Below are 17,616 nucleotides of genomic sequence, written 5' to 3' on the forward strand. Positions count from 1 at the left end.
CTGCTTCTCCCTCTGACCTTCTCCTCGCTCATGCTCTCTCTCACTGTCTCTCTCTCAAATAAATAAATAAAATCTTAAAAAAAAAAAGTGGAGAGAAAGAAGTGTGCATCAAAGATAATGGCACAACCAAGAATAGCTAAAACGTACTGAGATCTAAGGGGGTTAGACACCGTCAAGGTCACCCACACCTTGTGAATGCCATCACTCAATCCGCAGGACCAAATCCAGGAAGAAAATTCTAGAGCTATGAAAACTGCAGCTTAGGAAGGCTGAGGATCTGCCAAGGTCCCACAGGAAGCAGGTGCAGAAAATGTATTGAGTTTGGGTCTTTCTGCCGCTGGAATCAGTGTTCTCAACCTCCAGGGCTTTCTGCTGGTAAAAGTTTTTGAACTTAAGAGGCTTTATGAGGGCTGCTTAGAAGGATCGGGGGTGGGAAATGAGGGTGGTGAGGGAACCGTGGACCCTTGCCGCTGGGAGGACATTAGAAGCTGGTGGAGGGTTGATGGGTTCCAGGAGAGCCCCCTTAGCCCTCCTTCCGGGCCACACTTTCACAACCTGGATCATTTTCTAGAATAGTTTCATTTTACAAATGAACACAGGCTCCCCTGGAAGCAGCCCGACAGTTGGCAGAGATTAAATAATTAGCATTTCAAAGTGTTCATTTTCCTTTCCCTGTTTGCCAGGGTGAGAACCACTGCAGGACAAAAATGAGCTCCTCTTGCTGCGCGTTTCAGCCCGGGAGAGGTCTTCCCCGAGAAACCGCCGGCAGCCCATCCCTGCAGCTGGCTCCGCTCTTCCAAAGGCTGGTCCCATCCTGGCCAGGCCAGCCCACTGCCCAGTTGGTGAGGGATGGTTTATCAGCACCATGACTCAGCCCTTCCCAACATGCCCAGGTCAGTGCTGGGACGGTCCTTACAGGAATGAATGAGAGCACTGCGCTGGCAATTTCGGCATTTGCAGATTACATGTAAGTTTTTAAAAATCGCTTTTCTGGGGTTCAAGAATAGAATCAACACATGCATACAATAAAAGAAGGAGAAGCCTAGAGAGCTGTGCTCTTGGGTCCGGCAGCCACGGACCACCTGTGGCTGACGGACAATTGCAATGTGGCAGGGGCCTACCGTGATAAGCTCCAAGCGTAACAGACACACCGATGTCAAAGACTGAGTATGAAAAAACAAGTTCAAATGTGTCATTGCTATTTTCTGTATTGATCACATGTTGAAATGATAGTATTTGGATGGATTCGCTTAAATGCAGCCTATTATTGTTTTTATTATTATTTAAAGATTTTATTTATTTGAGAGAGAGCGCACACGTGGGAGAGCAGGGCAGAGGGAGAGGGAGGAGCAGACTCCCCAGTGAACAGGGAGCCCGATGCGGGACTCGATCCCGGGACTCTGGGATCATAACCTGAGCAGAAGGCAGACGTTTAACCAACTGAGCCCCCCAGGCATCCCTGAAGCCTGTTATTATTACTCATCCCACCCCTGTATATCTTTTTGCTTACATGAATGTGGTTTCCCTCAAGGCTTTCCCGTTTGTCTCAATCTTGCTCTCTAATTCATCATCGTATGTTCCTCTCTCCTTGGCACTTGCCACCATCTGAGATTCTCTTATTTATGTATTTGTTGGCACCTAGGTTTCTGTTTTTTCTACTGAAATGTAAGCTTCCTGAGGACAGGGGCTCTGCCTATCTAATCTGCTGCTTTATTTCTGGTCCCCAGGGCTGGGTACAAGATATTTCTAGATTGGGTGAAGGAGGGAACGGATCCCAGGGAGGCATCCGCCGTTCTGAACCCCCAGGTGGAACTAACCGCTTTCTTGCTGGCACCCGAGGCCTCCCTCTACAGACTCTTCACAGACCCTATAACATTTTAAGGCACTTATATGCTTACCTGTCCATCTCCTTCTGCTGGGAGATGCCAGACTCCTCGATTACAGGCAACTTGTTGTAGTTACCTTTTTATTCCCAAGTCACACACATCGGAGGGGAGTGAACAAACTGACCATTGAAACTTCTATTTTCCATAGCATAGAAATCTACGCGAGCTAACTTTTTCGAGCAAGGGGCATCCTGGCCTTGGGTAAATTATGGCCTCTCCCCTCTGTCGGATTGTTTTAACGGCACTCCTTTTCATGCCAAGGACACATCTGCATTTCACCAGCGTGATGGTTTGGGCGGACCAGCTGGATGGTAAAGTAACAAGACAGTGCAAATTATGGTTCAGGTAGTACCTGATACTTTGCTAAGTCCTTTTATGCACACTGTTATTTCACGTGACCTTCAAGAGATACGAGGATCCCATTTGACAAAAGATGACACGAGTTCAGATAGGTTGCCTGCAGTGGCTCATCCATAAGTGGCAGAGCTAGAATTCAAGTCAAAAGAGCATTAGATTCCTGCCTTTAGGGCTTTTTCTGGGCTCTTCTGACTGGAATCCAACAAACCACTCTTCAGTGTAAGAAAGCAAAGTGTCTTCCATGGATTACAAGTCGGTCCACAATCCTTCAAGGACGCCCTTGGTTATAGGAAAAAATCCAGACAGCTTATCTCAACATGGAAAGCTTTCTGCAATCATACCTTTCCCATTTTCTGTTTCAATAGTGACCCCTTCTTAAACATACACCCACACACGCCCGTATTTATGAAGCCCCAGGTCTCAGCTTCCCTTGGGCGTGCCTTGCCCTTCCCCACCAACTGTCATTCCCACCCCATTCACACTCAGAGTAATTCACACTCTTTCCTTTCAACTCATTTCCTGCCTTAGTCCTTCCCTAGCACGTCCTTGCCATCCTGTCATCTTCTTTTTGCCAATGTCTGGAGATATTCCCCCCATGGTTACTCAGCTTAACCCCAGTGTCCTCCATTGGTCCTTGCACTGTCCATTTCTAGATCACCTGTGTCTCGTTCATAGAACTTTCACTCATCCATAGCAAGCATCCATGGTGTTATATCCCAGTGGCCATGTACTTAGTCACATCCCTAAGGGGTGCTACAGCTTCCTGCAAGACTCCAGTCCCTGCCATGGCTGTAAAATTCAGGGGCCAGTATTTCTCTAAAGTGTGTCCAGTCAAGATGTTTGAGTAGGAGAAGAGTCTCTGTCATGGCTTCTCTCAGGAAACATGATCGTGATAGCCTGAAGACAGTGAATGAGAAAGAAATCGCGTAAACGTAGACATATGTATGAAGGATGGAGATTCTGGGCTGGCTTGTTTCAAACCTCTGCCGAGCTGCCCTTCCCTAGACATGGGCTCTGCTAGTGTAACATACAAGTCTCAGAGCTTTAACCGGCTGCTGGCTTGCTTCCCCCATTAAATACGTGTTTTCCCTGGTCTGATCAGCGATGGCAGATCACGTGGTATGTATCTTAGTACATGTCTGTTTTCTAGGAATGGTATGTGTCATGGGTCTTAGCCTTCAAGGCTGAGGACTCTGTACTGTCGAGTAGAGGGAAGGGCATTTCTTCTTAGAGAATGCACTTTGAAAATAACATCTCATAGCTCTGCGGAGGCAAGGTGAGCTGATGGTCTCTACCACAAGCCAGGCGGAGAGCTGTAAGAATTCAAAAGCAAAGGCAAAAGCATTTAGGAGCCCCCTGGCTCACAGAATAGGGTCTGTGCCCCCACAGCAGTGAGCAAGGCAGATCTTCCAGTTGAAATGTGGCGCAAAGGACTCCAAGCATCAACTGGGGAGCCAGGCTGGATGAGACATCTTCTCAAAGATTGACTTATCAGTGGGTCCTCATTCTGGCACATCTCCTGCAGGGTGACTCTGCTGAAAAAGGCACCCTACGTGGTCTTCCTCCAGCTTTGTGCATTCAACAGTCTTACTTCTGGACAGTGTCAATAGTCTTACTTCTGGCCAGGGAGGAGGTTACGTTTCTGCCAGGTCTATCCTCTGAACTAGCCATCTTTGTGGGTAGTAAGAAGTAGATAACAGGGTAATTGGAGCAAACACGGGATGCAAGTCTGTGTCTGTGGCACTCGGAATAGAGCAGCTACAAAGAAAACCAAAGAAACTAACTCTTGGATGAAATACATAAGGAAGTGGGAAACATCAGAGCCTCATCTCCTAGCTTCTTAGCCATTTGTTGGGAATTTTTAAAGACCACCCTGCAGGCACGTTGTTTCACGGTGCACAGTACATGGACAGGACACAGAGATGTGGGCCCTGTCCTCGAGGATTTTGGAATGGTGTCAAACTGCTTGTTTGTGGTCCTCAACACAACCCATCCAAATGCGAACTCATCACCTCCCCACTTCTTCAAACGGCTTCTCTGCCACCTCTCTCCTGAAGGCTCACCATCCTCTCACTCCCGCAGGCCAAGACTCTTGAGGCCATTTTTAATTTCTTCCGTTGATTCTACCTACCTTCTACAGGTCTCTCACATCTATTTCTTTCTGTTCAGGTCTAAGCTTCCATTAGCTCTTGCATCCTGTACTGTCCTCCTGACTTGTTTCTTTTCAGATATTTTGAGTCTTGCCCATCCAGGTTCTAAGCTACTACCAGAATGATCTTTGTTCCCTCAGCTACATTAAGGTATAAATGACATATGATCAATTACACATGTTCAGAGTACACAATACGATATGAGTTTACACTCCTGAAACAATGAATCAATATAATCAACAAAACGTCTTTTGATCCAGATGCCTGGGTGGCTCAATCAAGTTAGCATCTGACTCTTGGGTTTTGGCTCAGGTCATGATCTCAGAGTTGTGGGATCAAGCCCCTTGTTGGGCACCATATGGAGTCTGCATGAGTTTCTTTCTCTCCCTCTCCTTCTGTCCCTCCCCTACTTGTGCTCTCTCTCTAAATAAATAAAGTCTTAAAAAAAATTCTCTTCTGGGTTGCCTGGGTGGCTCAGTGAGTCAAGCATCCAACTCTTGGTTTCATCTCAGGTCATGATTGGGATTGAGCCCTATGTCAGGCTCTGCACCCAGCACAGAGTCTGCTTGTCTCTCTCTTTCTGCTCCTCCCCCAACCTCTCTAAAATAAATAAAGTCTTTAAAAAAGGGTTTCTTCTGATCCCTTGTAATCACATCCTCTTAGCCCTTGCCACTGCCCTGGGTCCCAAGCAGGGACATTTCTGCATTCTGCCACCATAAATAAATTTGCATTTCTTAGAACTTTATACAAATGGAATATGTACCCTTCTGAGTCTGGCTTCTATCACCCAGTATAGGTATTTCAAAATGCACCCATGTTCTCATGTATAGCAATGGTTTTCCTCTTGTTTTTTAATGACCAAGCAATGCTCCTTTGTATAGATCTCCAACAAATGATTCATTAGTTCACCTATTGATAACATTTGAGTTGTTTCCAGATTTTTGCCTATCATAAATAAAGCCACTATGCAGATTTATGAGAAAGAGTTTGTATGACAGATATATCCAATATCCAGAAGCTTCCTGGATCATAAGATGGGGGTACATTTCGTTTTTTAAGAATACAAATGGTTTTCCAAAGTAGTTGTACTATTTCACATACCCAGTCACATCACAGGAAAGTTTTAGTTGTTCACCATTTTTTTTTTAAGATTTTATTTTTAAGTCATCTCCCTACCTAACACAATGCTTGAACTCAAAACCCTGAGATCAAGAGTTGCATGGTCCACTGACTGAGCCTGCCAGATGCCCCTTGTTCAACATTCTTACCAACACGTAGAGTCATTAATTTTTAAAGTTTTCGCCATTCTAGTGGTATAATATCACACCTATTGTGTGTGTCTATCTATCTATCTATCTAAAGCTCAAATATCTGCTCAAATCTTTTACCCCCTTTTTTCCCTTTGGTTGTTTATTTTTCTATTGTAGAGTTTTGAGAGTTATTTATAAATTCTAGATGCAGGCATTCTATCTTTTCAACTGTCCAGAAGAGTTTGTGTAGAGCTACCATTATTTATTCCTTGAATGTTTGGTAGAATTCACCAGTGAGAAAATTATTTACCTTGTTTTCTCTGTGGGAAGAATTTTAACTAACATTTTTAAACAAATATGGGACTTTCAGCTTATTTATTCCTCACTGACTGAGCATTATAGTTCGTATGTTTCAAGAACTTTGTCCATTTCAGCTAAGTTGTCAAATATATTGACATCAAGGTTTCCATGGTATTTTCTTGTTATTGTTTTATCATCTGTTGAATCAGTAGTGATGCCACTGCTCTTATTCTTGATATTGGTAATTTGTGCCTTGGCTCTCTTTTTCCTGAGTAGTTAGGCTAAATATTTATCAATTTTATTGATCTTTCCAAAGAACTAGATTTAATTTGATTTTCTTTTCCTGGTGTCTTAGGGTAAAAACCAAAGTCATTGATCTGAGACCATTTCTCTTTTTTAATATAGACATTGATTCCCATACATTTCCTTCCACAGTTAAAGCCAAAAGAAAGGATAAGGCTGATGCAAAGAAAAATAGACCTGAGAATAAGAGAGAGGAGAAGAGAGAGAAAGAAAACCAGCCCCTGGATTCAACCATACCTGAAGCCACATAACCCTAGATTTTTCAACTGCATGAATTATGTTTTTTAAAGCTCTTTAACACTGGATGTCTCTCATTTAAAATATGAAGAGTTGTACCTCAAACAGAAAACCTGAGGTCAAGCCACAAGGAAACAAGTTTCATTTGATGGCTGCATGAACTAAGCATTATGAGAGGCACTGATATTTGCATTTTCATATAATCTTCACAATTAGCCTGTACAATTGGTGTTATTGATTTTATTTTATAGACGAGGAGACCCAGAGCCAGAGAGTGAACCAAATTACCAATGTTTCATGCTGATTGAGGGAGCTTGAACCCAGATCTGCTCAACTATAAACTTCATTCCTCTGTCCTCACTATCTTGCATTTACTCCCATCCCACCAGTCTTGAAAGAGTCAACAAAGTCAACACAGTGTCATGAATGTGAGTATAAACTTGGGAAAAGTCAAGAATGCTTTTTGTATTCCAAGTTTTTATTGATGAGAGAATAGCTGTCCATCAGCTCCTAGTTCTCTAAACCCACCCTGCCCCAACCACCCTTGTTCTTGTCCATCGACAGGAGACAGTGCCTAGCTTGTCAGTCCCTTTTCTGTAGAGATGAGCAGATACTCAACACAGCCCATTCCCAATCTGTTGAATGGTGACAGAACGCTGACATCCCCTTGGCTCTGTGTTGTTGGGAAAGTGCAGGAGACAGACTCCATCCTCTGGAACATCTCAGTTCTGAGGGACAGGGAGACATATATACAGAAGTAATCAATCCTGCCCACATGCATGACAGAGTGAAGCTACTACAAACAGAAGGAGGTTGGGAAGACAACCCTTTGGGGGGATGGTGTAGGATGGGTATGATTCCTGGAAATTACCTTCCTTTGCCTTTCAAGATGTCTCATTTATCTAAAGAAATGTCCTCCATCTTTTCCTCTATGTTCCGTGTCCTATTTTCAAGACCCATCCCGGACTCATCTCTTGTAGAATGGAATGGAATGGAATGGAATGGAATGGAATGGAACAAAATAATTAAAAACACACTTTCTGGCATCTGAGATTTGGGTCCAAAGCTCAATTCCATTGTGACTAGTTGTGTGACTCTGGGCAAGCTGCCTAACCCCTCTGTGTCTCAGATGTCTTCTCTCTTAAAATGGGAATAATAATATGTACCACACAGGGTTACTGACAGGATAAGGACAATAAGGTACGGAACACGTTTTGAACAGCGCCTTAGTGCAATCAACTCTCAATAGACATCAGGGAGTAATTACTGCTCCCCCTCCCTCACCCGTGGCTCCTTTATGCTGAGGTTGCTCAGGACAGGTAGTCCACCTTGTTTACTGTTGTCTTGTGAGCAGTGTCCTTAGTGAGAGTCATTCTCAGGATCCTTCTCTCTCTTTTTAAAACCCTTTTGCCTTCTGCAGGACTCTGTGTACATATGGATCCTCACATGCATCCTTAATGAATCATTCCCATTGTCAAGAATATTTTGATGGCCAATGTCATAATACATATTTCAAATTTGCTCAGTCAATAAAGGTTATTTACTGGCTTTGTAACAGGAAAGTCAATATCTGAGGCCGGTTTCACATGCCATTTGATCCACCAGCTCCATCTTAAGTCCCAAAACAGTTTTTTGTCTTTAGGTTTTCTGCTCTCCTTTCCATGATGTCAATTTGACCTTAAGGGCTGTGTTAAGAAAAAAACAACAAAAACAATTATTCTGACCCTTGTTAGAACACTAAGGAAGACTATTGCAATTGGGATATTGCAATATGGGAGAGAGATTGAGCTCAACTCCAAACACAGCAAAGACTAGTGGGGATATAACCAAGTAGTGGGGTGAGGAGGCTGTGGATAGAAATTACTAAGAAGAGGCACCAAGATGATAGTGTGGGCAGAGGGTCTTCCATAAACTCATCTAACGGGATCCTTCTAAGGGTAAGTCAAAGGGAATGAGGAACTTGGTCAGATATCAAGGATGATCACATATCACACAGGCATTCTTATGCCTGAATGCCATATTCTTAAGTTCCTGATGACTCAGAAGGATTCTTGCCAAAACTGAGCTGGGCAGACCAAAGACCAGATGGGGGGACCTAGCTGAAAAGAGGGCTCAGAGGAGCCTTTTAAACTTTGGTCAAAGAGACAATATTTGTTAGTAGCTCTTCAGCTGGTCTAAGTTGATTGCTTAGTAGCTCCCTGGTCCATGGGCTTCTTGTCTGAATCCAACAGAAAAATCAAAAGTGCCTTTGCTCTGAAGTCCCAGAAGAAATCTAAAGAACCACTCTGACTAGACCAGCCTGGTCCTGTGCTGACCTCTTGGACCAAGAAGTTGGCAAGTTGCTGGTTGGTTAAGCGTAAGTCACATAGTCCAGTTCTGGGTCTCATTCGAACCCCAGAGATCCCAAACAAACTGGGGTTGGGCTCAGCCCTAAATTTGCAGGCCTGCAGGGCAAGAGTATAAATGGAGCCCCACAAACCATATGCATAAATATTAAAGAATTATAAATAGAGCTAACTGAATATAGTAATATAATATAATATAATATAATATAATATAATATAATCAATTTATAAATTTAGCTAACTGCTAAATAAAACGTTTGCTCCTCCCAGGAGTCTCCAGCTTAAATAAAGAAGTCCTGAATTTTTATTTGCTAGATCGGGCAACCCCACATCTACCTTGACAAATGTCAAACAGCCCAGCCTTTTGGAGGGAACAAGGCTGGAGAGGTGGGAAAGCAATTCTCTGGGGCCTGAATGGGTTAGTCACCAAAGCAGATGTTAGGGTTGCAAGTCAGGATCTGCCAGGGGTAAGCACCCAATCCCCATGACAGAGGCAACCATGTGTTCCTTAGTAAGGGTATCCTGCGCCTCTGTTTGTGATATGCAGAACTCTAAGGCCCAGGGCTCTGGGGAGGAGCCCTTTGTGCCTGGGTCTTAGGACATCCCCGGTCCTTTTCTTTCTGGACATACATACGGCTAGACCCCATTTCCCAGTTCTTTGGGCCCTATTACTGAATTATGGTCCATGAATGTAAGCTATTTAGAGACCTGGCCCATAAAAGCTTCCCATGCGATCTTTTGTACTCCCTTCTCCCACTCACTGGTCCAACAGAGGGCATTCTAAGGCCCAAGAGAAAGAGGGGATCACGAAAGGACCAAGCTCAGTCCCTGAACGACTCCAGAGCAGAGCCTCTCTCCAACTTCCACCTCTAATCGGATTTTACCTGCGCGAGGAACGTACTGTATTCTGTTATGCCTCCTGGATGTTGCTTTTTCGCTGACACAGCAAACAGGACAGACTGGACTTGCTCAAGGGCTGATGGGAAAGGGGGACAGAGAACATTTGCCGGTGTAGCAGCCGACCAACACCTACCACACTCACCTCCACACATCTCCAAGGCAAACTGCTCCAGCAGCCGTGTGGCACTGCGACCCCGGTTCCGGGCTGTGTCATCACAGATTTTGATGCCTTACAAAATACAGATCAATTCCACTTAGAACCTGTGTGGCTGCTGTAATGTGCCTAACACAGCACTTTGGCCACATGACTTGGGGCAGTGTCATGCAGAGACTTCGAGACCTGGGATTGATTTTCTTATGCCTGAATGCCATATTCTTATCGATATGATTTTAAGCTCTAAACTGAAAAACCAATAGTGTAATAAGCAGTTATAAAAATGTCAGTATTGGCGCACAGTTAAGAGCTGACGGGTAACACAGCCTGTTGCTCAAGACTCTGTCGGGTCAGCAGCTCTTTTCTGGGCAAACATAGAGAAGCCTTCATCCATTTCCACAGTCCCGACCACTGGGTGTGAAATATTTGTGGGAAGAGGAGCGTAGGGAAGTGAGGGTTTCCTCAAAAGTTGCTTAAGACGGTGTTTATAAATGGATAAAGTAAACTCCTAGTGGGTGGGGATGTGGGCTTGAGGGGGCTGTCTTTGGTCAGAGGACAGTGTCAACAGACAACAAGATGCTGAACAGTGAGAAAAAAAAATCTTGGGAAATGTGTAATAATTTGGAGAGAAATGTGTAGGGTCAAGTGTTTCAAGGAAAAGTATCAAAAGTGTTGTGTATCAAAGTATCAAAAGTGTAGAATACATTTATAAATCCATTCTGTGTTCATTGGCCCTACATGTAGGCATTTTAATTTTCTATCTTCTTTAGATGCAATGAAGCCCTTTTGGTGTGGATGAGCCCACTACTGTCCACTGACACATCATGGAGATTGAACGTTGTACAGCATCAGGTCCTAAAGTCAGGTCCTACCAGGTGAGCCTAAAGTCAACAGGAGGCAGGGTTGCCGTTTCTGTTTTACATCATGTCTGATCTTGATGTGTCTCTAGAACATTCTGGCAACAAAGAGTTAAACAAGAAACTGTAAAAAATGATAGAAACAATATGAGATCTAACATATCGACAGTTGCCAAAACTAGCAAATAATCAAAATCTGACCACAAAACCTCTCCAGATATACCATGGCACCAATGACAGCTTAAGAACAAAGCTGCCCAATATATTTTTTAAATCTCTCTCGTCTCCTACTCATCTCCTGACCAAATGTTGGCAGTGAGCTGGCTCGCAGAATTTTGAGTTGTAAAAGCATTCAGAGATTAACCAGAGCAGTAATTCTCAAGTCGGGGGGCGGGACGGGCGGGGAGAGCTACAAATCAGAACCTAGAGAAGTGGGTTCTTAAAAGAATATTCATCATTGCACTGTCTACTGTGGGCAGGAGAGCAGTTTTGCTCTCCTAACACGAAACACATGGATGCTCGGAAAGCCCTCTTGGGGGAGGTTTCATCCTGGTGGAGAAGAGGAGACTCCTTTCTGCTGACCAGGACAATTCTGGCGAAGGGTCACACCAGGATCTCAAAAGGTGAAAGAGGCGATGTGCAAGAGGTGAATGTCATCCAAAGAGAACACCGTTCAAAAGCTGATCAAGGGGTCGCCAGGGTGGCTCAGTCGGTTAAGTGACCAACTCTTGGTTTCAGCCTAGGTCATGAGCTTGTAGGTCACGAGACCAAGTTCTGAATAAGGAGATCAAGCCCAGAATTGAGGTCCCTGCTCCTTGGGGAGCCAACTTGATTTTCTCCCACTGCCCCTCCCCCAACATGTAGACTCACATGTGTGTGCACACACGTGCTCTCTCTCTCTTTTTCAAATAAATAAATAAATCCTTTAAAAAGCTGATAAGGCTGGTATAGTCACTCTTCTTTTTACATATTTAATCATTAATTCCCCTGGCATTTAATTCAGCAAATTATGGTTGAATGTTATGTGCCCAGGAGAGTGGGAGGTATTGGAAAAACAGGGTATGTAAGGCACCATACAGCCTTCCACAGTCTGGTGTGAAAAATTTACAAGGAAACAAAAAATGGACACTGCCATGTTACTTCTGTAAAGGTATGCAACTTATCCAAGAAGACATAAAACCCTGGAAAAGTGATCTTTCTCTATCACCATCATCACCATCACCAATGTCATTACTGTGCTTCTGACAAAACAAGGAATGTAAAAAAAAAAAAAAAAAGAATTTAAATCCTCACAGGTAGAACCAATTAATATATACGGCTTTATACATTGATCTTTCATTCAACAATTTTTGATACTTCTCTAAGTATCTGACATTGCACATTTCTTTGCAAATTATTGCAACTTTCTCAAGGTTTCTACCATTCAGCAACCAGTTGCCGGCTGATATTGTCCTCTGGACAAAGACCACCCTTCCATCCCCATGCTCTCCACCAGTCAGGAGTTTAGTCCATACATTTTTTTTTTTAAAGATTTTCATTTATTTATTTGAGAGAAAGAGAACACACAGGAAGAGGGGAGAGGCAGAGAGAGAGGGAGCATCAGACTTCCTGCTGAGCAGGGAGCCCAATGTGGGATTCGATCCCAAGACCCCAAGATCATGACCTGAGCCGAAGGCAGATCCATAACCGACTGAGCCCGCGGGTGCCCCTAATCTGTGCATTTCTAAACACCCTCTTTAGGAAAATTTTTGAGGTCTCCATCCTCAACATATTTCAAACCAGTTTTCTAGACTGTGGAAATGGATGAAGGCTTTGCTGTGTTTGCCCTAAAAAGAGGGGCTGTTGAAACTGACAGAGTCTTAAGCAATAGGCAGTTACCCATCAGTTCTTAACTAGTTTCCAGTGATCCCTGATACTGTGTATATCTTCCCATCGATTCTGGCTGCCACTGTCTCACTTTCTCTCTCCCTACTTGTATATATTTATGTGTGTGCATGAGTGTGCTTGTGTGTGTTCATCTGTAGATACAGATATATCTCCCTCGCCCTGAAGAAAACAGCCACCATGCTCCAAGTAGCTCAATGGAGAGACCCAAGCCCAGTGTGCAATCAACAGCCAGCGAGGACCCATGGCCTGCTCACATGGGACCTGCACCAGTCCACCTTTGGGACGACAGCAGCCCCAGCCGATGACATTACAGCCTTGTGAGAGACCCTGAATCAGAGGCGTCTAGCTAAGCTGCACCCAGAGTCTCGACCCTCTACAACTCCAGCAAAATTATGAGATTATAAATGTGCATCATTTGAAGCCACTAAATTTGGGGGGCATTTTGTTATGTGCCAGTAGATAACAAATATAGACTCTTAATCTATGTTGCAAAGAGGAAACTCACCAATAAGAATGTGCATGAATTTATCCTTTGGAATAAATTAGACAATCGGGATCCTAATAAAATTCTGCAAATGTCCGACTTCAACAGGGAACAGTTAAGGTCCATGTGTTCTCACTGTCCTGGGTCTCCATCCAGATACCCAGAGCAGCCTCTGTGTAGTGGCTGTAGCCTACCTTCTATGTGTGTATGTGTCTGTCTGTGTGTGTCTCTCTGTGTTTGGGTGCATGTGTGTAATGAGTGTTTGTGCATATACATATGTTTGTGTGTACATGCACATAGGTTTTTCTGTGTGTTTGTGTGTATGTGTGTACACATATGTGTTCAGGTGTGTATACATGTAGGTGTCTCTCTATGTGTTTGCATTTAAGTGTGTTCATGTGTGTGCATACATGTCTCTGTACATATGTGTGGGCGTGTGTTTATGTGTATAGGTGTGACTGCCTCTCTGTGAGTATGTGTGCTTATGTTCGTACACATGTGTTTGTACATACTTGTGTATGTGTGTCGGTGTGTGCACATATGTCTCAGAGTCAGTGAATATGTGTGTGCTGTGTGCATACATATGTGTGTACATAAGCGTCTGTGTACGCGTGTGAGCTCGTGTGTATGTGCATGTAGGTGTTTCTGTGTGTGTGTGTACAAATGTGTGTTTGTATATGTGTGTTGATGTCACTCTGGGTGTTTGTGTGTATATGTATGTGTACATATGCGTGTCTTGTGTATTTACATGTGTGCATGTTTGTGTGTGAACTTGTGTGTTTGTGCATGCGTCTGTGTGTCTATGTATGTGTACATATGTGTATGCATGTATTTTGTGTGTGCCTGTGTCTATCTGTGTTTGTGTGCACGTGTGTTTATGTGTCTGCATATGTGTACCTTGTGTGTTTGTGTGTGTGGCTGTATGTGAACATATGTGTATGTGTGTATGTGTGTGTTTGTGTGAGGTGTGGTCGCGTGACAGAAATGAACAACGAAATAAACAAGGAAACAATCTCTAATATTGATCAGCACCAGGAAAGAAACAAGCAGGGTAATGACAGACAGTAGGAAGGATCTGAGTGCTAGGAGCTGGGTGCTGTTCCCGGTACTTGTGTGACAGTCACTTCTCCGGTAATCATGACAGAATTTCAGAATCATGTGATTTTACTAAGGCTGTAGATAATAAAAAATCTACTCATTTACACTACTTACATTACAAACTCTATTCTGAGACCAGATTTAAAATTAGCATTCAGCCAGTCCAGTGACGGCCAATTATTTTTAGTGAAGCTTTTTACCATTTGACTCCAGCTCCTGGCAAGCCAGAGCCACCAATGGGAAGTCGTGGACAAGGAGAGTCCTCGAGAATCCCAAGGAGCCCTGGCATCACTTTGTCTCTGGAGGGGGCCTCTCAGGGGAGAAAAACATTCTCTAAAGGAAATGGGATGGGGGCTCCTGGGTGGCTCAATGGGTTATAGCCTCTGCCTTCGTCTCAGGTCATGGTCCCAGGGTCCTGGGATCAAGCCCCACGTCGGGCTCTCTGCTCTGCAGGGAGCTTGCTTCCCCCACTCTCTCTGCCTGCCTCTCTGCCTACTTGTGATCTCTGTCTGTCAAATAAATAAATAAAATCTTTAAAAAATAAATAAATAAAGGAAACGGGATGATAAAGGATGATAAACTCTGGGGGAGAAAGCTTAGGGGTGAGGGGTGACTTTAATCACATGGTTGGGGACACTTCTAAATCCTTTCGTGCAATCAAGAAAATGCTTCCAGCAACGAAAGGAGAAATGTAACAGAAAAGCTCAGAGGGAGCACAGGCCCACCGCATTGCGAGTATACAAACAAATATGTTTATTCAATGATTGAATTGCTGTCCCACAGACAGCCAACTGAGTCAAGCGTGTTTTTACTTAATGCAAAGAATTTAAAGGCCAGGTCCTCGAACAAAAACTTAAAAATGTTCCCCACCCCCACCCCCTCCCTCAACCCTTCTCTTCTTTAAGAACACAATACCTATGATCCTCTCTGGGGTCGCCTTCTTGTGGAACCTCCATGTCCCCTACTATGGGAGGATGCCCAGGCCGTCTGGAGCTCCAAACTCAGCCTAGGGCTGGAGGAGGGTTTAATGGGGCGGGGGGGGGGGAGGGGGGATGGGAGGGAAGCCTGGTCCGTTCTCTGTGCCTCTGAATGGGCCCTAGAGCATGGGCTTTCTTAGAGACCTCCTAGCTCCTGACATGAGACCCCATGCCAGCTAAATAAATGAGATCTGACAAGACTTTAATCTGAAGTGGCATTTCCCCTCCACGGCTCTCCTCAATCTTATGCATAGCCACAGATAACAGGAGGAAAATAGAAGGGAATATTGTGAAACCAGGGCGGCTGCCCTTGTTAACCGCTCAGAGGGGAAAAAAAAATAATTTGGGGGCACTCATCTGAAATTACCTAAGACTGCAGACTTCAGCTCAATTGGCTGTAAGAATTGTATTCAAATCTGGGATAACTCCATTCCTTTTCTTCTGGTTCAGTTTTTCTCCTTCTGGTTTTTATTTTTAGCAGCGCTTCAATTATTTTAAGATGATAATCATCATCAGACTTTTTTGATTCCGAATTTATGGAGAATGAGGCCAACAGTTCTCTTTTTTCAAAGTCTTCGAGAACCCAAACTTTCACAGTCCCACATTCTGCTCCCAAGACATTAACTCTAATTAAGCTAATCAAACCCATGCCTGGCCATAAGAATAAAAAAGTCCCGAAGAGCAAGCCAACTCTATACAAAACAGATATTATACAATGAAAATAAAATGAATTCTCCAGACTTCTTTAACTACTGTTCCATTAAATACACTGATTTTTGAATGAGCTTTGATCTTGCCTTCATTTCATAGACCAAGATGTTGTCATTAGAGGAATGAATTACTTCCTTTAGGTTCACCTCATTCATATTCCACAGCAAGAGCCAATCCTATTACAGCTGCAATTGAGCATAATCCAATTACAATTTTTATTTCAAAATATAACCTGATCCCCTGCCCTTGAGAACCAAAAGCACTCCACGGTTGGCACAAAGAGGCAGAGGTTCCCACGGGTGTGCATTCCCATTGGCTGGCTTGAAGGAACCGAGTTTGGAGAGTTAGAAAAATGGAAACACCAAACCCGTAGCATTCTTTCACCAACAGCTTCCACCTCAAGGTCAGATGCCCCCTGGGCTGAGCAAGAGGAGTCCTGGTCTTGGACCGCCCTCAAATGTCCTTCATGGATACACTTGCCCTTTATAAACCACTTCCTGTCCTTTATAAACCCACCTCTCTTACCTGCACTTTTATGTTTTCACATTCCTAGAAGCTCTGTGGCTTTTTCACTGACATCTTCTTTTTGCTCCCCCAGCCCTGGTGGTGTCTCTTCAGCTTCCTTCCAGACGGAAAGCCCTCCACGTCCATGGCTACCTTCCTCCCCATTGGGAAGTAGTCTGGGAAGAGATTGGCTTTCAGCTTGGCTCACTGGCTCGTGAGAGAACAAGTCGTTTTGTTTTCTTGGTCTACCATCCCCGAGGGCTATAGGGGGAAAATAAAATGTTTGGTACAATGAAATCTGCAAAGGACCTTATGCAAGACTGACAGCTACTGAAGCCTGTTATTTCAGAGGGACTCCGAGGAGAGGCAGTCACAAGGGATCTAAGTGTGCAAGACCCCTGGGAGAATTGTGCGTATGATGTCACGCAGTAGTAGACCTGGTATGAGAAAAAAGTGTTGTCTTCATGGGCATACTCGAAAGAATTGAGGGGCTGAAGGAAGAATCAGGACAGAACAGGAGAAAAGTAAAGAAAGAAAGACCAGGAAATGACAAAAAAAGGGGCTGGTGATGTGGAGTGATGTCTGTGGATATGCACGCATATGTCCCGAGCAAAAGATTTAGAAGGCTATCCACCAACTCTTAATACAGGCCACATCTGCACTGTGCAATGGGTAGTATTTTAATCCTTTAACCACAGTTTTGATTGTTTTCAATAATCACCAATAAAAGCAGCAGGGAGGAAGAAAGGAGCGTGCTATGTCCTGGCTGGGGCTTGGGGGACTGACGGAGAGAAGGCACACAGAACGCAGGCACGCCACGCCCGGAAGCCCATCGCAGGGTCTCATCCACATACATTCAAGAGGCAAGGGTTAGTGATGGGGGCGGAGACCAAGGGAAATAGATAAAGTCAAGCTTGCAGAAGACTGCCCACGAATCCTGCCGAGTTAACCACTTCTTGCCTTTCCTGGTTTTGAAGTTGCGAGATGAGGCACTGGCAGAAGCCAGGTGTGAGTAGCCTCTCTTTAGGGAGGCTAGGGGAAGAGGGGAGTCACGTGAAACTTGTCCATGAGGGATGAAAGGTATCGTTAGAACCCAGTGGTGGCCACCAACAGAACTGAGAAAGACTTGCTATCGTCACAGAGGACTATTTGGGTTACCAGTGGGAGAAATGAACCTCAAATTGATTTAAAAAAAAAAAACAAAAACCAAAAAACA

The 17,616-nt window shown here is 44.1% G+C and overlaps 1 long non-coding RNA gene across 5 annotated transcripts; it reads left to right on the forward strand.

Moving 5' to 3' along the window:
- Positions 1-231: 231 nt before the first annotated feature.
- Positions 232-17,324, forward strand: LOC309853847. 5 transcript variants are annotated; one of them, XR_014305990.1, is made up of 6 exons: positions 232-375; positions 684-967; positions 6,735-6,911; positions 8,715-8,839; positions 10,653-10,757; positions 12,764-13,357. It is a non-coding gene; the product is annotated as an uncharacterized lncRNA (long non-coding RNA). The 5 variants fall into 5 exon arrangements; XR_014305989.1 differs by lacking the exons at positions 8,715-8,839; positions 12,764-13,357 and adding an exon at positions 16,495-17,324; XR_014305991.1 differs by lacking the exon at positions 8,715-8,839 and having other exon boundaries at positions 12,764-13,351.
- The last annotated feature ends 292 nt before the right edge of the window (positions 17,325-17,616 follow it).

This window comes from Mustela nivalis (assembly GCF_964662115.1).
Source record: "Mustela nivalis genome assembly, chromosome: 18".
In the NCBI taxonomy this organism is placed as follows: domain Eukaryota; kingdom Metazoa; phylum Chordata; class Mammalia; order Carnivora; family Mustelidae; genus Mustela; species Mustela nivalis.